The 23,727-nt window shown below is 45.2% G+C and overlaps 1 protein-coding gene, 1 long non-coding RNA gene and 1 other non-coding gene across 4 annotated transcripts in view; 1 reads left to right on the plus strand and 2 right to left on the minus strand.

The window, feature by feature from the left end:
- The window catches only part of LOC145347690 (uncharacterized), a 73,484-nt gene extending 62,388 nt beyond the window's left edge, over positions 1–11,096 (plus strand). Inside the window, exon 3 of the long non-coding RNA XR_013887851.1 lies at positions 11,018–11,096. This is a non-coding gene — a long non-coding RNA (uncharacterized LOC145347690). The remainder of the gene's footprint in view (positions 1–11,017) is intronic.
- slc6a9 (solute carrier family 6 member 9) overlaps positions 1–19,852 on the minus strand; it is a 236,032-nt gene extending 216,180 nt beyond the window's left edge. The window contains exons 1-2 of one of the 2 annotated variants that reach the window (XM_080195388.1): positions 19,704–19,852; positions 10,980–11,034 (exon numbers count right to left, since the gene is read on the minus strand). The gene's annotated coding sequence lies outside the window, so the exon portion shown is untranslated. Of the gene's footprint in view, positions 1–10,979; positions 11,035–19,485; positions 19,528–19,703 lie in introns of those variants that run through there. The other variant, XM_080195389.1, reaches the window with a different exon arrangement.
- Positions 13,114–13,185, minus strand: trnac-gca (transfer RNA cysteine (anticodon GCA)). The gene has a single exon. It is a non-coding gene; the product is annotated as a tRNA-Cys (tRNA).
- Positions 19,853–23,727: the final 3,875 nt, after the last annotated feature.

The raw sequence follows: 23,727 nt of genomic DNA on the forward strand, positions 1-23,727 counted from the left end.
GTAACAAGCAAGGTGGATAATGAGGATCCTGTAGATGTAGTATATCTGAGCTTCCAGAAGGCACTTGATGGGGTGCCCCACAAAGGTTAATACACAAGGTTAGTTCACATGGATTTGGAATAATTTATTCGCTTGGATAGAGAATTGGCAAACCAACAGAAAACAGGGGGTCGATATAAATGGGTTTATTTCAGGTTGTAACAAGTGGGGTGCCACAGGGTTTGGTCCTTGGGCCCCAAATATTTACAATCTATATTAATGACTTGGATGCATGGGTAGTAGGTACCATAGCCAAAATAGCAGATGACACTAAAATGTCACAGGTAGAATAGTAAGTTGCGATAATGAAACAAGAAATTAATAAATGGACATGGATAGTTTGAGTGAATGGGGCAAAATCTAGCATATGGAGTTTAACGTGGATAAGTGTGAGGTCATCCATTTTGGTCGGAAAAATTTGGTTGGCAAATTATAACCTAACTGGAGACAAACTCCAAGTGCTTGTATGCAGAGGGATCTGGGTGTCCTCGTGCATGAGTTGCAGAAAACTAGTAAGCAGATACAGCAGGTAATAAGAAAGGCAAATGGAGTCTTGGCATTTATAGCTAAAGGAATAGAATATAAAAGTAGACAAGTGTTGCTGCTACTATACAAAACATTAGTGAGACTGCACTTAGAATATTGTATAGTTTTAGTCCCGTTTTTGAGGAGCAATGTAGTTGCATTGGAGGCAAATCAGAGAAGGTTCATTCGACTGATTCCAGAAATGAGGGGTTTGTCTTACGAAGAGAGATTGGGCAGTTTAGGTCTATACCCTGGATATTGAAGAAAGGGAAGAGACCTAATTGAGATGTACAAGACATGGAATGGATGTTTCCTCTTGTAAGGGCAATGTAGAGGCCATAGTTTTAGGATAATGGGTGGCAGATTTAAACAAAGAAACCTGAACAGGCACCGGAGTGCGGTGACTAGGGGATTTTTCATAGTAACTTCATTGCAGCATTAATGTAAGCCTATTAGTGACTAATAAATAAACTTTAACTTTTAAAAAAATGTTAGAATCCATTATAAAAAAGGAATAACAGGACATTTAGAAATTACTTCTCCAAAGGATTGTGAGTCCGTGAAATTCACTACCCCAGAGTGTGGTGGATGCTGGGGCATTGAGTAAATTTAAGGAAGAGATGGACACAGACTTTTAATTAGTAAGGGGTTTGAAGGGCTCTGGTGAATGGGCAGGTAGTGGAGTTGAGGCTGAGGTGAGATCAGCCATCATCATATTAAATGGCGGAGCAGGCTCAAAGGGCTAAATTGCCTTTCCTCGTTCTTTAGTTTCTTATGAACACCACAATGCACCACAATAGACAGCAAACTGCGAGGCATTGCCGATATCACCTGCTCCAACCTGGAAGGATGCTTTAGGCAATTAATTGAGGGCAACAGTGATCTTGATGACTACTGACAGCACCTTGCCCTGCTGTGGGACCGTCAGTCCAATTACAGGAGATAGTGCAATGCAGTGACCACCTCAGACAGTGCTCCAGGTGGACATGTGGATGAACAAAATGCTTCCTGAAGGCCCTTGGTAGGTAGGGCTTTCTATGAGTCCTCAACTCCCTCAAAACACCAGTTTTCCCTCTGCTGCTTATGCTCCATTTCCAAATCATGCTGCAGTCCAAGAGAAGCCAATTCTGGAAGCAAACTTTCCCTGGATAGGCTTTCCAGCTTTTCTGACCTTCCTATCAAGATGAAACACCACTCCTTTGAAAATCTAAAAGCCTTTGTATCTCCTCCTGCACCAGGAGTTAAGTCATCTGGAAATTAAATGGTTAACGCTTTAAATTATACTGGTGAGGACAAGGAAAATGGGACCAGGAGTAGGCCCTTGCAACTATATAAAATCTTGGAGGCCACTTTTGGAATATTGTGTGCAGTTCTGGTCACCACACCACCGGAAGGACATGGAAGCTTTGGAGAGAGTGCAAAGAAGGTTCAGCAGGATGTTGGCTGGTCCCAAGGGCGTTGACCCTGTGGAGAGGTTGAATAAACTAGAATTGTTTTGTTTGGAAAGACAGAGGCTGAGGGGAGATCTGATAGACGTCTACAAAATTATGGGAGGCACAGATAAGACGGGTAGTCAGAGGCTTTTTCTCAGGGTGGAAGTGTCAATTACAAGGGGGCACAGGTTCAAGGTGAGAGGGGAAAAGTTGAAGGGAGATGCGCAGAGGACGTTTTTTCACACAGAGAGTGGTGGGTGCCTGGAACGCACTGTCAGAGGAGGTGGTGGAAGCAGGCACATTAGCAACATTTAAAAGGCATTTGGATGGATACATGAATAGGGAGGGAATACAAGGATATGGACCAAGTAAGAGTGGAGGATTTTTTAATTTTTAATTAGGGCATCATGTTTGGCACAGGCTTGAAGGGCTGAAGGACCTGCTCCTGTCCTGTACTTTTCTTTGTTCGAGGAGCAGGAAGCTTAGGCACACTCTGGACTTTGATGATTTGATTTGATTTATTATTGTCACATTTATTAACATGCAGTGAAAAGTATTGTTTCTGGTGCACTATACAGCCAAAGCATACCCGAAAGATCAACTTAATGCAAGGTAAGTCCATTCAAAAGTCTAACAGCAACTGGGAAGAAGCTGTTCTTGAGTCGATTGGTACGTAACCTCAGACTTTTGTATCTTTTTCCTGACAGAGGAAGATGGAAGTGAGAATGTCCGGGGTGCGTGGGGTCCGTAATTATGCTGGCTGCTTTGCCAAGGCAATGGGAAGTGTAGACAGAATCAGTGGATGGGAGGCTGGTTTGCGTAATGAATTGGGCTACATTCACAACCATTTGTAGTTCCTTGTGGTCTTGGGCAAAATAGGAGCTGTACCAAGCTGTGATACATTCAGAAAGAATGCTTTCTATGGTGCATCTGTAAAAATTCATGAGAGTCATAGATGACATGCCAAATTTCCTTAGTCTTCTGAGAAAGTAGTGGCATTCTTAACTATGAGGCATGAGGGGACCAGGACAGGTTGTTGGTGACCTGGACACCAAAAAACTTGAAGCTCTCAACCCTTTCTATTTCATCCTCATTGATGTGGGCAAGGGCATGTTCTCTTTTATGTTTCTTGAAGTTGATGACAATCTCCTTCGTTTTGTTAACATTGAAGGAGAGATTATTGTTGCTGCATCAGATTCACTATCTCATTCCTGTACTCCGCCTCCGGGGCTGCGATGGGTCAGAGAGCAACAAGACACAAAACTGCATGAACTTAAGGAGAATCATGGTGGTTGGCCATTAGGTTCCTCAAAGATTAATGAGTGGTTTTTCTGCTCCTGAGAGTTTTAAAGTAATCAAAATTAAAATAGCCAAAGCCTTTTTTTTCTACTGTATTAAAAATGATTGAAGTCTATTCTCGTGTCCAGGTGATTTTTGTAGGTTTTAGAATGTTATCCCTCAGTAACAGTTTTCTGCTCCTCTGATAGGAGAGGGTGGGAGCAACAAGAGGTGGAATGCAAAGGGCTCTGCTCTTTGATGAAGAGTGTGCTTCGAGTTGCACAGATATGGAGGCAGTATCCTGCTTTGGGCACAGCGGACAGTTAATCTCAAGCACTGCAAAGACAGCAGAGGAATTGAATGCTAACTGTTCTGTCAACACAACAAGCTGCCAGAGGAGGTGGTGGAAGCAGGTACCTCAGCAACATTTAAGAGGCATCTGGATGGGTATTTGAATAGGTGGGGTGAATAGAGGGATACGGATTGAGTAAGGGCAGAAGGTTTCTTTCGTTTCGTTAGGGCATCAAGATCAGCACAGGTTTGGAGGGCTGAAAGGCCTGTTTCTGTGCTATACTTTTCTTTGTGTATGTTCTATTCTGCCCCTCGAGCCTGCACTGATATTCAATATGATCATGGCTGATCCTCTATTTCTACGCCAAACTTCTGCTCTCTCCTCATTCCGCAGTTCAACTGATTACAATTAACTGCATCACCATAATCCAAAATGGTGGACTGTGCACCAAATCAGCTTTCCTCGCATCCTGCCAGCTCAAACCGCGCCAGATGTGACTGAATATGTTCCAGCCACCAAGTTTTGAACTATTTGCTTCTGCTACGAAGCCCAATTTTGCAACTTCGAAAGTTATCATGCTGATCTCCAAAGACATGCCTCGCCCAATAAATTAATTTCTCATTCAGCGCAGCCCTGTGAATAAATATTTCATGCTCTGTTTACTATGCAAAAAGTGCTATGTATGTTACAAGTTGTATGATTAGCTCTTCCCAAAGGAGCAGTATTCAAATATCGTGCCACTCGTAGAGAAGAAAAGGAGAGGGTGCAGAATATAATTTTGCAGTTACAGATAGGGAGAAGAGAAAGATCAGCTTAATATATACTATGTATGTTTTACACAACAAAGTGTCATAAAGCATGTGACACAGTGGCACAATAGTTAGCATTGTTGGCTCGCAGTGCCAGGGACCCAGGTTCGATTCCCAGCTTGGGTCACCGTCTGTGTGGAGTATGCACATTCTCCCCATGCTCCACCCTTCAGATGCTTCAGTTTCCTCCCACAGTCTGAAAGACGCACTGGTTAGGTGCATTGGCCAGGCTAAACTCGGTGTAACCTGAACAGGCGCCGGATTGTGGTGACCAGGGGATTTTCACAGTAACTTCATTGCAGTGTTAATGTAAGCCTACTTGTGACATGAATAAATAAACAAATAACCTGAAGCAATAACAAGGCAAATTACCACTAAGAAATGGAAGAACATTGCAATAGTGAAAGAATGCTAGATTAAAAGGATAAATTTTCTGGACATTTTTGAAATAGAAAAGGGATGTAGAGAGAGAGAGAGAGAGAGAAATTTGGGGAGGGTCTTCCACACAATAGGGTCAAGGCAACAGAAAACTCAGGGTGGAATGTTCTAGTCTTTCCTCCTGACAGGATCTTCGATCCTGCTACAATCAATCCTGCGGTGAGAAATGTTGATTCCCATTGAACTTGGTGGAACCAGAGAATCCCACCAGCAGCCGATAGTAAGCCTGCCTTGAGGGAGGACGGAGGAAGCCCAGAGAATTCTGCCCTCTGATACCAACACTGAGGTAAAGGGAGTGCTGAGGAAAACAAATTGGAAGATTGAAGATTTTGGAGGGCGATATAAGACAGAAGTAGGCAGGTGCCAGAAGTGGCGAGAGTTGAATATGAAACCAGGAGTTTTAAATTGGCCAGACTGGAGGAGGGGACAACCAGTATGTCATTAAAGGGAGGGGGAACTTAACATATTCATGTCCCTTTTGGTGGCTTCTTGTGTCATAGAATTCCTACATTGCAGAAGTAGGCAATTTGGCCCATCAAATCTGCGCTGACTCTCCGAAAGAACATCTTACACAAGCCCAACCACCACCCCACCACACAGTTCCCACCCCGCCCTATCCCTGTAACCCTACATTTTTACCGTGACTAATCCACCTAACCTACACATCTCTGGATATTAATGAACAATTTAGTATGGTCAATCCACCTAACCTGCATATCTTTGGAGTGCGGGAAGAAGCTGGAGCATCCGAAGAATGTGCAAACTCCAGGGTCACCCGAGGTTGGAATCAAACCCAGGTCCCCAGCACTGTGAGACAGCAGTATCTGCCACTGTGCCACCACTAACATACCTACATAAGTTACCTTCCCACTTATCAGCAAATTTGACAATCATGCATTTGATTGCCATTGACATAAATTGAAAATAATTGTGGCCCCAGCAATGATCCCTGTGGCACTCCGCTCGTCACACCCTGCCAACCCAAAAATAACAGTTATGTCCACTCTCTGATTCCTGTTTGCTAAACAATCCTCTAGCCATGCTAATATATTACTCCTGCATCATCAGCTCCTACTTCCTTTAGTAATCTTAGATGTGACACCTTCTCAAATGCTTTCTAGAAATCTAAATATAGCATATTCACAGGTTCCCTTTATTCATGTTCTGAATAAGTTGATTGATACTTCCTCAAGGAGCTACAATAAATTAGTCAAATTTCTTTCCTTTTGCAAAACGATGATGATTTTTCTTGAGTGATTCAGGTCCTCTTTTTGCACTGTAAAACTCTATGGCTTAGATCCATTGCTCTCTCCCTCAAACTCAATGTAGAATTCAATCATATTATGATCACTGCTACCTATGATCATCTTCATTATATATTAATTAATTCTGTCTTGTTTCACGTTATCAGGTCTAATATAGCTAGCTGTCTGATCGGTACTAAAACGTGCTGCTCTAAGAAACTATCCTGAAAACAGAATACGAACTTACCAATCTGATTCATTTAATCTATATATGGATTAAAATCACCCATGATCATTGCCATACTTTCTCACAATTTCCTATTATTCCTTCTGGTACTCCCCGTTCTGTAGTGGAGTTACTGTTAGGGAGCCAATAAACCACTCTCACAATGACTTCTTACCTTTACTCTTTCTCATCTGTAAGCCGATCCTGCATCTTGATTTTCAGAACTAAGGTCACCTCTCTCCGTTGTACCAATGTCATCCTTAATAAGGAGAGCTACCCCTTCAAGTTTTCCTAGCTGCCTGTCGTTCCAAAATGTCATGTCACTTTGAATATTCAGGTCCCAGCCTTTGTCATCTGTCACCATGTATTGGTAATGGCTATCAGATCATACATATTTATTTCTATTTGTGCCACCTTTACTCAGAGGATAGTAAGGGCGTGGAATGCCCTGCCTGCAGCAGTTGTGGACTCGCCAACTTTAAGGGCATTCAAATGGTCAGTGGATAGGCATATGGATAACATTGGAATAGTTTAGGTTAGAGAGGCATTAGATTGGTTCCACTGGTCGGCGCAACATCGAGGGCCGAAGGGCCTGTACTGCGCTGTAATGTTCTATGAGTTTTCATTTTGCTATGTTCTGTCTTTTTACTTTTTTGTAACCTCTCACCTTATCTGCTGGTACACACTCTTAGATTTATATACTCTGTCCCTTCCTGCCATACTCTGATCATCATTTCCCTTATTCTACCTTGCTCTCTTGCCTAGTCTTCTCTACTTATTTATCACATCTCTCCAAACTTATTCCTTCATTTTCACCATTGAGTTTAAAGCTCCCTCGTGTGCTCCAGTTCTCTGACCCACCAGGACACTCACCCCAACACAGCTCAGGTGAAGGCCGTCCTAACAGTACAGCTCCCACTTTCCCCAGTACTGGTGCCAGTGCTGCATGAATCAAAACCCATGTCTCCCACATCAATATTTCAGCCACGCCTTCAACTCTATAATCTGATTTACCCTACCCTATTTTGCTTATAGCTCAGGTAACAATCCAGAAATTACCTTTGAGGTTCTGCTTTTTAATTTTGCCCTTAGCTGCTCATACTCCCTGAATAAAATCTCCTTCCTAGTTCTACCCATGTCGTTGGTACCGACATGGACCATGTCCACAGAACCCTCTCCCTCCCACTGCAGGTTTATCTTCTGCCCAAAGCAGATGTCCCAAACCCTGGCACCAGGAAGGCAACAAAGTTGACGGGTCCCCCATTGCAGAGGGCTGTGTCAATCCCCCTGACTATGCAGTCCCTAACTACCAATATATTCCTATTAACTCCTCCCACTTTGCTGCCTCACAGTGCCAGGGACCTGGGTCCGATTTCTGGCTTGGGTCGCTGTCTGTGCAGAATCTGCATGTTCTCACCGTCTTGCGTGGGTTTCCTCCCATGGTCCAAAAGACAAGATGGTTAGGTGCACTGGCCATGCTGAATTCTCCCTCAATGTAACCCGAACAAGTGTCGGAGTGTGGCAACTAGATTTTCACAGTAACTTCACTGAAGTGTTAATGTAAGCCTATTTGTGACACTAATAAGTAAAACTTAAAAACTTTCCTATACCTCCTATCTGCAGACTAATTTAGGTGGCTCTATCCTAAGGGGTGTGACTGACAAGTATCCAGGTGACTTTCTACCATTCTGGTGCATCGTAGTGTCTGTAGCTTGTACACTAACTCAATGACTCTGAGCCATAGCTCCCCAGGCCAACATGATTGTCCTGATTCAGCAAAGGCATAACCGTCACTGAAGTCCCAACAATCAACATCCTGGGGTTACGACTGGCCAGAAACTAAACTGACCCAGCCATATAAATATTGTGGTTACAACAGCAGGTCAGACACTGGGAATCCTGCAGCGAGTAACTCTCCTCCTGACTCTCCAAAGCCTGTCCACCATCTGCACAATTCAGGAGTGTGATGAAATACTCTCCACTTGACTGGATGACTGCAGCTCCAAAAACACTCAAGAAACTCCACCCCATCCAGGACAAAGCAACCCATCTACACCTACATACGGTGGCAGCAGTGTGTACCATCTGCAAGATGCAATGTAGCAATTCACCTTGGCTCCTTCAACAGCATCTTCCAAACTTGCAACTTCTACCGCCTAGAAGGACAAGAGCAACAGATGTATGGGATAACCACCACCTGCAAGTTCCCCTCCAAGCCACACACCATCCCAACTTGGAGCCATATCTTTATCCCTTCACTGTCACTAGGTCAAAATCCTGGAACTCCCTCCCAAACAGCACTATGGGTGTACCTACATTGTGAACTGGAGCAGGAAATCTTTTGGCAAAGTGCTAGCTTTGCTCCCTCGAGAGCAGAAGATCCAAGTTCAACTCCAATGCCAGGAACCGTTGGTCATGGAAGGAGCATTCATAACGCAGTTCAACAAGCTGATAATCAGCTCAGGAATCCTTGTACCATTTGCCTCACTATTCCATACTATTCCCCAAAAAGGGAAAAGTGTGTGTGTGAAGATATGCGTAAAAAATGGACTGCAACAGTTCAAGTAGGTGTCTAACCACCATCTTCTCAAGGGCAACCAGGAATGGGCAATAGAAATGCTGTTCTCACTAGCGACGCCTACATCCCTTGAAAGAATGTTTTAAAATCACCTCAGCATTCAGGAAGGACCACATTCTGCAGCTGCAACACGTCATTTACCCTGTCATCCTTATTATGTGTTAATTATTTTCCTTAATTAATAAACACTGCACTTCCGATACCCTTTCCTACTGTTAATAAATCTTACCACAATGAATAATACCTTACAACCACTAATAAATTACATGAGTTTTGAAGATAAGCAAACAATATATTCACCAATCAATAATATTCATTGAAGCTATAGGATCCCTAATATGCAGAAGGAGGCCATTTGGCCCATTAAACCAGCACCAACAGCGATCCAACACAGGCCCTTTCCCCGTAACTCCACATATTTACCCTGCTAACCCCTCTGACACTAATGGACAACTTATCATGGCCAATCCATCTAACGAGCGCATCTTTGGAGTGTGGGAGGAAACCAGAGCACCCAGAGGAAACCTAACAGACACACGGAACGTGCAGACTCCACAAGATAGTGACCTAAACCAGGAATTGAACCCAGGTCCCTGGCGCTGTGAAGCAGCAGCGCTAACCACTGTGCACCGTGTCACCCCCTTCTCCTGTAATGATCGCACTTTGGTATATTGATAGATGAAGAATGTTTACATATTGTTGTTACAGATCATTTCAAAGAATAATTTATGATTGTTAAAGTACCATGAAGAAGGACAAAATATGTTAAATTTGAGATTAATAATCCCTTTTGGCGCTTGTGGTTCGAGGCTTTCAAATTGTACAGCTGTTTTCAGTTAGATTACAAATGCTGACCTATTATTTTGACATCACATCCTACCACATAAACAGTAAAATTGGGGGTTAGAAGGGGCAATGATCAAAACAAGTGGTTCACGGGGCAAGAGTGAAAGTTTAAGTCAAATTCCAGTTATATTTTGTGAAAGCCTGGGGATATTACCACTGGTTTTGAGATTGCACGCTGTCTAAGTTGCCTGTACTCAGTTTGATTTTGAAACAATAAAAAAACCAACCTTCCTGGAAAAGATCTCGAAGACAAAATATTATATTGCTTCGGTGGGAAATAAATTCACATATATCTGTTGATCAAGAACAGTCTTCTACAAAGCCACCATTCGTAAAACCACATTTTGCAAAAAGGGAGCAATAAAGTCTTTGGCTGCTTTTATATTGGCTCCATCTTAACTCAGATCTCAGAAGATGGATGTCCATGATCCAGTTTGGGTCTTCACACAACTATAGCCAACTCCCAGATATCTGTGCCAGATTTTGTGGGCCTAAAATTATTGCTGGGAAGGGGCATTTGATTTAGGCAACATCTACTTTAGGAAGTAGCTCAGTCACTGCTCTTCTAGAACTTGAACTTAAAAAGTAAGACCATAAGATATAGAAGCTGAATTAGGCTATTTGGTGCATCATGTCTGCTCTGCCATTCAACCTTGGCTGATATGATTTTCATCCCAATTCTCCTGCCTTCTCTTTGTAACATTTGATCCCCTTATTGATCAAGAACCTATCTATCTCTGCCTTAAAGACACTCAAAGGCCTGGCCTCCACATCTCAATGGCAACGGCAATGAGTCCTACAGATTCACCACCCTCCGGCTGAAGACATTCCTCCTCATCTCAGTTTTAAAGGAGCGTCCCTTCATTCTGAGATTGTATCCTTGAGTTCTAGTCTCTCCCACTAGTAGAAACATACTGTCCATATCCACTCTATCTCGGCCTCTCAGTATTCTGTAAGTTTCAGTTCGATCCCCCCTCATCCTTCTAAACGCCACTGAATATAGACAGACTCCTCAACCTCTCCTCATCTGACAAACCCTGCAAAACAGTATAAATAGAAGTTTTACAAATCCTTGATACCCCCAGTAACCCCCCATAGATAACAACTAACTAGACAAATCACAAACCAACAGCAAATTAGACCAGGAGAAGCAGGTGCTAATTCTCACACAGCAGCGTCTTAGAAGCAGACAGTGACCACATATTGCATGGTACATTCAGGCAAAAAAAATTTTAAGTTAAAAATTCTTGCAATGTGGCGGAGTGTCTTACCTCGGTATGATTTCTCAATTCCTTCTCTTGTGTTCCAGATCTCAACAGCTAATGCCTGGCAAACAGAACACACAGGCAGGAGTCACAACAAAGGCATAAGTTAGAACTTCAGATGACAATTTTTGGCAAACAATATATTTTTGGATAGTCAAGGTAAGCAATCTTGATGCTGAGAGCTTAGGCGTCAGAAAAAAAACATTGCGTGCTCCCACTGTGGAGTCAAATCCATCAACAGCACATACTGAGAAATTGTGCAGCCATGATTTGCTGTCCATTAAACTCAGTAAATGGAAAATCATAGCCTGAGTATGTGGTCTGATCTTTGCCCCTGGTATTTGAGCATCTACACGGGAGCACACAAGCAGAAAATGTACTCTCCACTGGCAAAACACATGCCGTGAGGTCTCACAGAGGTGAGAATGAGAGCAAGCCTCCCTTCACTGGGTCCCCAAAACTGCAGCTTAACCCTGCTTTCTCAAAAGATACAGGTATGTCACTGAGACATCAGTATTACAGTTGTCCAAATATGTAATTCCAATAGTCATACCGGGGAATGCATTAGTAGAAATCCTTGTCAAATTTATGACTCTGAACCACCTTGGATGTGTTGGATTCACAAAACACTGACAACAAGGACGTGTGACCAACAGTGGTTTATTCACTAGCTGTGAGCGGCACGGTGGTTACCACTGCTGCCTCACAGCTTCAGAGACCTGGGTTTGACTCCCAGCTTGGTTCACTGTCTGTGTGGAGTTTGCACATTCTCCCTATGCCTGTGTGGGTTTCCACCGGGTGCTCCGATTTCCACCCACAGTCCAAAGATGTGCCGGTTAGGTGCATTGGCCAAGCTAAATTGCAACTTAAGTGTCCCGGATGCATAGGTTAGAGGGAATAGTGGGGTAAATATGTGGGGTTATGGGGATTGGGCCTAGGTGGGATTGTTGTCGATGTAGACTTGATGGCCCAAATGGCCTCCTTCTGCACTTTAGAGTTTCTGTGGTTTCTATGGTAGCTGATCAGCAACCATGCTTGCACTCAGCTAGAAGGCTGCACCAGATTGGTTATGGCTGAAAAGACAGCCATGTTATCGATGATTTTGTCTTGCATACATCATGATAGTGAACCCTGAGAATACCGTCCTGGGCCCGCTAATCAAATGGAAATTCAAATTTCTATACGATTGGCTCAGCGATGATTTCTGACACATAGCTGATGGAGCTATAAAACTTAGTCTGGGAGACGCGTGGAGCCCAGTGTGAATCCCCAGCCTGCTGTGCCATCGAGCAGTGCAATACGCTGGGAGAATTGCCCCCTATATGTCAGCACTGTGTTAACTGTGAAAACAAAACGGTGAACAGATAAAACCTATTTCCACCTGTCAGTTTGAATGGGTTTGATTTTCAAATGCTGCCGGGGTCAGGATCTGGTGCCGGCATTATTTAAAAATCACCGTCCCGGTGGTTGGCTCTGGATCCAGACACTTCCGGGACGGTCTACAATTTTCAAAGCGCTGGTGGAACTGAGAGGGGGATGGGGGAGAAACAAACAGAGAACTCGCTCAGCTCCAGTTAGTGGCTGGGGAGGTCAAGGAGTGGATTTTCAAAAGGAATATTGAAGAACCCAAAAAGCCTGGAGCACATTAGTGCCCAGCTATTGGATTCATTGTGGGGACATCTGAAGGTCTCCTGCATCTGTTGGAAACACTGTTGTTTCCTGGGCTAACTGACGAAGGGCCGAGTGTTGAATCTTTACCCTGCATGCATGGCCATATTACTCTGTGTTACTGCTGCCGACCCTCTGAGGACCTGAATTCTGTATTCCACAAGATAGCAGCAAGCTGCATCATGGCTACTGGCTGCCTTTGTCACTGGTAGTCATGATGTGGAGATGTCGACGTTGGTCTGGGGTAAACACAGTAAGAAGTTTCACAACACCAGGTTAAAGTCCAACAGGTTTATTTGATAGTAAACGCCACAAGCTTTCGGAATGCTGTTCCTTCGTCAAGGTGAGGTAACCTGGTGTTGTGAGACTTCTTACTTTGTCACTGGTGCCAGAGAGGCATGTCCCATTGACTGGAGATGTTCGATGCCATTATTTGGGTGGTGAGTTAGTGTAACACACAGCAGTTAATCACTAAAGGCACCCGGATTTGAACCAGGGACCTCGTAAACTGCAGTCAAATGCTCTCCCACTGAGCTATACTCCCTCAGTTTAGCTCTGTTCTCTCTCCCCAGATGCTGTCAGACCTGGGGAGATTTTCCAACATTCTCAATCCTTTGGGGAAGGCTGATTTCAGATCAAGGAAGTCATTGGCTGAAACCTTGTGTGAGCCAGCCATTCAACTTGCACCAGCGGTACAGGCCCTCATCAGCACCACCAATGTCAGAGGAGCCTGCATCAGCAAATTGGCCATTCAGCGTCTCATCGCCCTGATCAGTGGCAGTTCGTGAAAAGCGTGCAATCAGACAGGGGTCAGACATTCACAGGAGCACTACTCTGTCCTCACCATCGTCTGATCCTTGGGCTTCCACACCCTGCCCATGAAAGCAGCTATATCTGGGCTGACATTCTGCTGTCACCACACAGAGCCTACCTTCCATGGGGGGGCATCACTGCCCACCCTAGTCCTGGTCACTTCTGAAGCAAGTAGCTATACCCTGTGGCCCATTCAGCCCCTTAGCATTGCCTGAGGTCCCTTCCTCTGAGTTCCTTCCTCTGTCTCCTCTGTTTTCCCCATGGCGGCTTCCTTGACATCTTCCTTATCTGAAGAGGTGTGGCACTTTAACATGTCCTCCTCTGCCAGTTCCTCACCCCACTGCAGTGCCAGGTTGTAGAGTGCACAGCACACCACAATAATGCATGATATGCTCTGGGAAGGCCATACTGGAGGGCTACAACTGACCAGTTCAGATATCTGAACCACATCTTGAGGAGGAGTTGCAACATGAGCCTCATTATAACAAATCTCAGCAGCACTCTGTGGTGTCCACACTGAGGAATACCCCTGGTTCCTAAGCAGCTGAGCATTGAGCCACTGCTCTCCGTCAAAGATCGTCAGGATCTGAGAGTGACTGAGGATATAGCTGTCGTGGACACACCCCAGGAATTGGCACACAACATTCCGGATATTCAGATGTTGAATCCCTTGTGGTCTGGGGCACGACAACACCATGAAACATAGAGTCATGTGTGTGCAGTCAATTACTCCTGCACTTGTGGGAATCCAGAAATGGGTGTGAACCCATGGCTCCGGCACCTTGGCTAACTTGGCCTCAGTCAACGTCTATGTAATTATGCACCCTCATAAAGAGCGCATTGGCCACCCCTCTGATGCACTTATGCAGCAGACTGAGAGATGCTACAGAGGCTAGCCGTACAGCCCTGAAAACATTGAAGTTCAGGGCAGCTGTCACCTTCAGGGCGGCACAGTGAATAGCACTGCTGCCTCACAGCACCAGGGACTGGATTCGATTCCGGCCTTATGTGCCTGTCTGTGCGGAGTTTGCATGTTCTCCCCGTTTCTGCATGGGTTCCCTCCCACAGTCCAAAGATGTACGGATGAGGTGCATTGGCCAAGCTAAACTGCCCCTTGGTGTCGGGGGATTAGCAGGGTAAACATGTCGGATTATGGGGATAGGGACTGGGTGGGATTGTTATCGGTGCAGACTCGATGAGCCAAATGGCCTCCTTTTGCACTGTAGGATTCTATGATTCAGGGCGACAGACAAAGAGTGACCACTCCAACGCGCATGGTGCCAACTCCTGTATAACCCTCAGTCTCCACCTGCACTAGTTCTCAATCATCTACACGTAACTCATCCGTCGTTGGTTCACCGTGTCCAGTATTGTCACTTCTGAGTGTTTTCCTGTGGAGTGCAGCCTTCAGCAGCTGAGCAGGCTCTGCCAGCACTTCCTGCACAAGGTGCCACTCCCGCATTAATGTAGCTGCATGTTGTCATCTCTCGTACCCCATGGCTAAAAGGATAACTGCCAACTCAACAGGCTCCAAGGTTCTTTAAATTCAACAAGGAGGAAACAGAATGTGAGTACTGAGGAGTCCTGTCAATGCCATGACCCATTGCCCATTCAAATCATGGGACTTAATACTGGTGGCCATTCACTGCTGTAAGTGCCTTCTCACTGAGTTCCATTCCCTCTCCCAACTCTGCACGACAGCTGGACTTCTACCTCGGAAATCCTTGGCAGCGCTCAGGAGTCCCCAAGGACGAGAGCTAAGTACATATGCGTTAACTGATGGGCCCTGTGTGTGAATATTCCAGGGTAGGAGTGGGAAATACAGCTCTGGACGCCGCTGCAACAGTGCATCGGATCACAGCTGCTGCCTGAGCTCTGAAACCTTTGCCCTTGTACTCAAGCTCTCTCAGCCAATGCTGGGTGCAAGCCATGGACTGCAATGCTTCGGAGGTTGGGGGCGGGGGGGCTCAAAAGGTTAATTCATGAACACCAATCTGTGGCAGATTTATCCATCACACTACGAACTAAATGGGCATAATTGACTCGTCCAGGAAGGCTCAGGAATTTAAAAGGCTTCACTTTTAATTCGTCCCTCAAGTTTATTTGATTTAGTTTAATTGGTTGTTTGATTCGCTGCAAAATAAACCTCCTGTGGCAGGCATGGGTGAACTGATTATTGTCAAGCCTCCAGATTAAACTTTGCTTGATTATTAACAATGACCTGCATCCCCCAGCTCCACAGAGTCGTGGCACATAACAGCCTTGTATCTTGTGCAACCAGCCCAGGTGGCCAGGCTTCCCAGTCAGTGCCAGGGCCCCTCCATACCACTCAGGCCCTACAGCTATGGATTGTTGCCTGACAGTAGGAGAGATTGGCACTGGCGTCGTTATTCACTCAGTCTCAGTGTCTTTCTCTCCTCTTGGAACAAAACATAATCCCCATAATCCCCTTTCAATGTACTCAAAAACAGCTAATCACCAAGAGCACCCACCTTCACCTAGAAACATCTCGTTATGACCTGGTGGCTGCCTTTTCCACCTCCCCTCTCCCACCAACTACCCACCCACTTCAAGTTACCAGCCAGGATTGCGATACCCTCACAGGATCCAGCACAGGCACCACAGCAAAGGTGCCCAAACTGTGGAAGGGCACATTAATACCACCCCTTCAGACACCACCCTAATGCCCATTCTTCCCCCCCCCCCGACCCACCTCCCCAATGTCACACACGTTGAACACACATGCCTCCGAGACCAGAGACCCACACTAGGCTAGCACCTATTTCCCACTCCCACCACCCCGCTGGCTGAGAACCTGAGACTCCTGTTTCCACACCCCCCCCCCACAACTTCCCCTCCACCACCACTGCTCAAGAACCTAAGACTTGATCCCTTAACCATCTGCTGGACCTAGGGAGGGCTAATCTGAGTCCTCTATGGCCTTTCCACTGGACTCCCTGATCATAGAATTGTAGAGCCCTACAGTGCAGAAAGAGGCCCTTCAGCCCATCGAGTCTGCACTGAACACAATCCCACCCAGGCCCTACCCCCATATCCCAACATATTATACCCACTAATCCCTCTAACCTACGCATCCCTGGACATTAATGGGCAATGTTTTAGCATGGCCAATCAACCTAAGCGGCACATCTTTGGACTGTGGGAGGAAACTGAAGTACCCGGAGGAAACTCACGCAGACACGAGGAGAAAGTTAAAAACTCCACACAGACAGTGACCCGAGCTGGGAATCAAACCCAGGACCCTGGAGCTGTGAAGCAGCAGTGCTAACCACTGTGCTACCATGCCGCCCTGCCAGTGTGCTAACCACTGTGCTGCCGAGCCTGCTCAGCCACTGAAGGCTGCACTCCACAGGAAATCACTCAGAAGTGACAATACTGGACACAGTGAACCAATGACGGATGAGTTACCTGTAGATGATTGAGAACCAGTGCAGGTGGAGACTAAGGATAACCTGGGTAGTGGTGACCTGTGTTCTCACCTCCAATATCCCTCTTGGAAGTGAGGTCACCAGGTTCAGGTTTATAAAGCTGTTGTAAAACGTGCTGACGTGACATGATGCTGGCGGGTTTGACTATCCAAGAAAGGTGGAAATGACAGTGGGACAAACCGCTAATTGCCCCCTGGGCAATATTTTGGGCCTGCATTGCCATTTACGTTTGTGGCTATCATGGGCTCAAAATTGTCCCCAATAAATGTATAGAAAAATCAGTCTTAGAGTTCACACCAATACTATATTATGGTCTTCACAGTGTGAAAAGGGCCTGTCTCTGTAATGATATATTCTCTCAATGCATTCTTCCTACTACCAATGTTGCTGTGGTGACTCAATGTCTAATAGTGGACATACAATAGCTGCATATAAAAAGTACATGTTCTGTGTTTGGATATGCACAGGAATGACTAAGTGCCTCAGACTACATACGTAAGTGAATAAGTGAGAAAGTCAAGCAAGGAAACAAGCTATACAGTAACACTGAAAAAGGATAACATGGGCCAATACCTTGAAAAACGGAGGTATACAGAAATATATAGATATGCAAACAGAGGATGAATATAACTGTTGAATTGGATCAAAAGAAGTGTCATGCAGTGAGAACACAAACAAAACTGAAAATAGTTCCCATCCATTTTTTATCTATAAATCACAATGCTTTGTATTTATTGCAACTCTTTGCCGCAACATAGTAGCAGAAGTTAAAGATATCAACGTGTTGCAAAGATTCAACATTATTTCAAGCTTTCACATAGCAGGAACACATCATCAGCCTTCGTGATTCCGGCTAACTGAATATCCAATTCCTGAAACCCATCTTTCAAGAAAGCCTGAATGTGTCAGAATGGTCACTGACGCTGGGAAAGTTTGTTGGGAAAACCCCACTGTCTATGGATAAAGAAATGTATAAAGCAGCCAATTACATCACTGATTATATCATTCATCATTTAAAAATTGATAACAAAACTAATGTCAAAAATGCACAACCATCAGTGCAACATCATCGTCAGTAGCTGGAACATTGTGTGCACAGCAAGCATAGAGGCCATCTGGCCCATTGAGTCTGCACTGACTCATATATGTATTTATCCCACTAATCCCTCCAACCTATACATCGTGAGACACTAAGCGGCAACTTTAGCCTGGTCAATCAACCTAACCTGCACATCTTTGGACTGTGGAAGGAAACCGGAGCACCTGGCGGAAACACACGCAGACAATGTGAAAACTCGGCACAGTCACCCAAAGGCTGGAACTGAATCCGTGTCTCTGGCGCTATGAGGCAGCTGTGCTAACCATTGTGCTATCGTGCCATGTGGCAATAATTGAGCAGTTATGCTACTGCATTAGGAATTTGGGGGAGTCAAAAATTCACAATCCCAGAACGGAAAATTGAAAAACCGAATTGAACTTGTTTGCTGCCACGAAACAAGCATGCTCATTCATCAATATCCTTCATGTCGAGGAACTTCACACCTGCTTCAGTTTGGTTTGCAGATCTCTCCAGTTCCATCCTTTGTGACTATGAGGGCCTTTCTAGAAATGGGTCTTAGGCACAGCTCTATCACTGTTACCTACACCCCAAGAACATGTATTTAGAATAAAACACAATTGCTGCAACCGAAGCTTTGCACAGCAGCCAAATATTTACATATCAGTCAAAGCCATGAATCCAACCTGGAAATGGGAGAAAATGCAGAGCATGTGTGTTGCCATCTTCAAAGAGAGATAAAAAATAACTAATTGGATGCAAAACCCTTTTGAAGTCTCTCATATCCAAAATGTCACCCTGCCCTTTCACTTCAAGGATGCTGGAAGGCTTGTTGTATTTCTCCTGACAGATGACCACCACCCTAAACCTGTATTCCCCCTTCTGTAGATGCAATGTATTTGCACCATTATCTGCAGGGGGTGTTTTTTTTCTCTTAACCGTTTGAAAACACTCAAGTGAAATTATTTTTATCGGTCCGCTTCGTTGACTCAAATAAATGGTGGTGGGGTTAATTAATAATTCTACATTTAAAAGAACACAGGAGACGGGGGCATTACTGATCAAGCAAGATCGCCCAACGTGTAAATGCGGCAATCATTTCAACATGATCGTCTTGTAATTGGAAGAGGCGCATATTTTGCAATGCAGTGCATGTACAAATAGGAAAAAATGTTACATTATGTATTGGCAGCACGCTGTCTCCAACCGTGAGGGCGGACTTTAAGGTTCGCCGGGCTTTGAAGGTACACTTGTCATATATATATCATGCACTTGTCCGGGCTGCTGTTACCATGACAGATGAAGGCGACTCCGTGGCATTTATTCTGCCCCGGTATAGTTGGGTTACAGAGAATAAAATGTTTCCGTTTCTTGGCAGCAGGACCTGCCACGTGTTTGAGTCAATATCACTTTGCAATGAAAGGAGCCCCTTTCCCTGGGGAGTAAGTTTCATTGCAGTCAACATGTAACAGCACAGATATGCACACACTTCAAACCCTCTGCAACAGCCCACTCTCATACTGACCGCTTCTACACGTCCTCCAACCCCTCGCCAGATCTTAAGGAACACGTAGCTCGCTGCAGTAAAACAAAACACAAAGACACAGAGAGAGAGAGAGAAAGCGGCCAATATAGTAGAACATGCCAAGCCACCATCAATGAGAGAAGTCTTGAGACGGAAAATGCAACACACTGAAACGATGGTGTGCCTCCCCCCACCCCACCCCCCCTTCTCCCCCTTACCTCTCTGTACGTTGGCACATCCGACCATACAAATAGAAATCACACACAATTGTTGGCTTTGTCTTACGGTGGAGATCTTCCAGACAGATTTGGGTCCTGTGAGTTGCGTCAGCCTTTCTTGTACTGAATGACCCACTCCACTGGAGGGTGAGACTCCTCCTCTCTTGCTGAAGTCTCACATTTTCATTTGTACTGGAGCTGCACTCTCCAACTCCCCGCCCCGCTCAGGCGAGCATCAGAGCCGCTCGCATTTACCTGATAGGCGAATCGTCAGGGCTGGGGAGGGAAGGAGAGGGGAGAACCTTGATATCTGTGAGCGAGCAAACGCAACGATGATTGTTGAAATTGTGAGGGCTTTTTTTATCATTCTACAGCCACCGCAGTGCGTTCAAAATAAATGGCAACTTAACCTAACATGAAAAAAAAGGATTTCAATCAGATATTGCAGAGAAGGCTGGCACGCTGTTTGTAATTCGTCATCCAGAGGACAAATTGTACACTTTTAAGCACTGACATTTCGTGAGGTCATGTATAATGTCACACCAGAAGTCTAAATATTTTGGACATCAATTCATAGGACATGTTTCATTACCTGGTTTTCAGACAGACACAAGCCCATCACATGGACAAAGCAGACAAGCTGCCAGTAGCTTCAGCCAGTGCCAACCCCGAATGCACCTCATTCATTCGTCACTGTCCAAGGCAGCGGTCTAATCAAACAGCTGAAATAAAAAAAAATCCCAACTCAATTGGTCACTTATATCTCCAGCCAACTCAAGATGCCATTTGGTACATTAGACAATTTCCCCTCAAATGGGGCTTTCTTGAAAAGCAAGAATAGAAACACATTTCTGCTGAAATAGAAATGTTGGAAAATCTTAGGAGGTCTGACAGCATCTGTAGAGAGAAAATGTTTTTCTTTAGTTTATTAGTGTCACAAATATGCTTACATTGACGCTGCAATGAAGTTACTCTGATAATCCCCCAGTCGCCACGCTCCAGCACCTGTTCAGGTACGCTGAGGGAGAATTTAGCATGGCCACTGCACCTAACCAGCATGTCCTTTGGACTGTAGGAGGAAACTGGAGGACCGGGAGGAAACCCACACAGACACGAGGAGAACATGCAGACCCCGCGCAGTGACACAAGCCGGGAATCGAACCTGGGTCCCTGACTTTGTGAGGCTACAGTGCGAACCAGTGTGCCACCGCGCCACCCATAAAATAGAGCCAATGTTTCGAGTCTGGATGACCATTCGTCAGAGCTGAAGACAAGCAGTACGTCTCAACTGCGTGATGTTGAGAAGTGGCACAGTGGTTAGCATTGCTGCCTCACAGCGCCATAGACCCGAGTTCAATTCCAGCTTTGGATGACTGTCTGTGTGGAGTTTGCATGTTCTCCTTGTGTCTACATGGGTTTCGTCCAGGTACTCTGGTTTCCTCCCACACTCCAAAGATGTGCAGGTTAGATTGGTTGGCCATGCTAAAATGCCCATTAGTGTCAGGGGGATCAAAAGGGTAAATATGTGGAGTTACGGGGATAGGGCCCGAATGGGATTGTAGTCGGTGCAGGCTTGATTGTGGGCCAAATGACCTTCTTCTGCCCTCTAGGGATTCTATGACGTACAAATAGTTAGGGCTCTGCATTTCTCAATATCTGCATTTTATTTGCCCCAGCCTTTCTGCAAACTTCATCAAGGAAACCGAACAAATCGGAACCAAAGGCTACCTTAATAATAAAACCAGGAGAGTGCTGGTCTGGCAGCACCTAAGAGAGAGAGATAATTTCTCTCCACTGATGCTGCCAGAGTATTTCTGCCATTTTCTGTTTTTAGTTCAGATGTCCATCATTCACAGTATTCTGCTTTAGTATCAGTCGCTGTATTAAGCTTCATTGACATAGCAATACCACAACTGACATTATGGGAGCTGTTGGACAACAAAATCATGTTTAGTTTCTTTCATGTTTTCTTCTCAAGCAAAGTTTCATTTTCATTCTTTCATGGGATGTGGATGTTTCTGACTCTACCAGCTTTTGCTGTGTACACTTAATTGCCCTTGAGAAGGTGTGGTACCCGATAGAACCCCCCCCCGACTTGAGAAGGTGTGGTGAGCTGCTTTCTTGAACAACTGCAATCATGTGGTATAGGTATGCCCAGAGTGTTGTCAGGGAGAAAGTTCCAGGGCCTCAACTCAGCCACAGTGAAGGAACGGCAATACAGTTCCAAGTCAGGACGGTGTGTGGCTTAGAGGGGAGTCTGCAGTACGTGGTGCTCCCATCCACCTTCAAGATACTTGAGGTCGTGGATTGGAAGGTGTTGTCTCCTTGACTCGATGAGCTATTACATCTTCTAGATGGCATACACTGTTACCATTGTGTTAATTAAGCCCTACTTGTGACTAATAAATAAACGTACTGCTGCCTCACAATGCCAGGGACCCAGGTTCATTCCAGCCTTGGCTCACAGTCTGTATGGAGTTTGCACGTTCTCTCTGTGTCTGAGTGGGTTTTCTCCGGGTGCTCTGGTTTCCTCCCACAGTCCAAAGGTAGGTGAGTTTGGTATGACAGGCCATGCTAAGTTTGCATGGTGGCACTGCTGCCTCACAGCACCAGGGACCTGGGTTCAATTCTAGCCTCTGGTGATTGTGTGGAATTTGCACATTGCCCCTGTGTCTGAGTGGACTTCCTCTCGGTGTTCCAGTTTCGTCCCACAATCTAAAGATTGGATGGATTGGCCATGCTAAATTGCCCCTTAGTATTGGATGGATTAGCAGGGTAAATACATTAGGTTATGGTGTGGGGCCTGGGTGAGATTGTTGTTGATGAAGGCTTGGTAGCCAAATGGCTTCCTCCTGCACTGTAGGGATTCTATGATATATTGGTGCTGTGAATATTTAAATTGGTCTTCACCTATGATGCAAAGTAGGCTCAAACCAGACTTGCTTTTATGTCACATCTAGATGAGGGAATTTCCGCTCCCATTTTTGGCAGACAAGATCTGTGACAGGTGAGAATTCTGCAAAAGGCACGAAATGAGAATCTCAATTTTTCAACATTGGGATTCCAATTAGAATACACTTATATTTGATTATCTGGCCTCTATACTCTCCCCCACCCCCCCAATTACATGATCTATTCACAGTTGGTCTCCCACAGAATGCACCTGGTGAGCAGAACCCGCCAGAGGAATTTAGGATGAGTGCATCACTCAGGAGTATAGAGTCGTGCCTGGACACTGTCCCAAGCAGTGCCCTCTGGCACCACTCGGGCAGTGTCAGGGGCCAGTTCCCAGCAGTACAGGGCAGTGCTGGGGAGTGCACTGTGGGGGGATCTTCTGTGGGGGTGGGTGGAGACAGGTTCTATTTTTTCTTGTATTGGGGCACACTTTAAAAACAGCACCCCGATCTTTAAAAGATTAAGTTGTTAGCAGGGCATGTCATGTATGCACATGTGTATATGTATATATACATGTTGGGGTTTGAGATGTGGGTCAGGTGATCCCTGGCGTTTGCTACAAATAAATCTGTTGGACTTTAACGTGGTGTTGTGAGATCTTTTACTCTATTAGCTCTGCCCAGTGTGGGACCCTGTTGGGCAGTCTTAGACCTGACTATGAATGAGTGCACACCTTCAATAAACAACTCCATTATTGAAGCTGACTTCATGATTTTTTACGCCCCTTAGTCCACAAGGGCATACATAATAACGAGGTGATAGAATCATAGAAGCCCTACAGTACAGAAGGAGGCCAGTTGGCTCTTCGAGACTGCACTAACCACAATCCCACCCAGGCCCTACCCCCATATCCCTACATATTTACCCGCTAATCCCTCTAACCTACTCATCTCAGAACACTAAGAGGCAATTTTAACATGACCAATCAATCTAACGCACGCATCTTTGGACTGTGGGAGGAAACCGGAGCACCCAGAGGAAACCCATGCAGACACAAGGAGAATGTACAAACTCCACACAGACAGAGACCCAAGCTGGGATTGAACCTTAGGTCCCTGGAGCTGCAAAG

Source organism: Carcharhinus amblyrhynchos, chromosome 9 (assembly GCF_965287045.1).
Source record: "Carcharhinus amblyrhynchos chromosome 9, sCarAmb.v2.hapA, whole genome shotgun sequence".
NCBI lineage: Eukaryota > Metazoa > Chordata > Chondrichthyes > Carcharhiniformes > Carcharhinidae > Carcharhinus > Carcharhinus amblyrhynchos.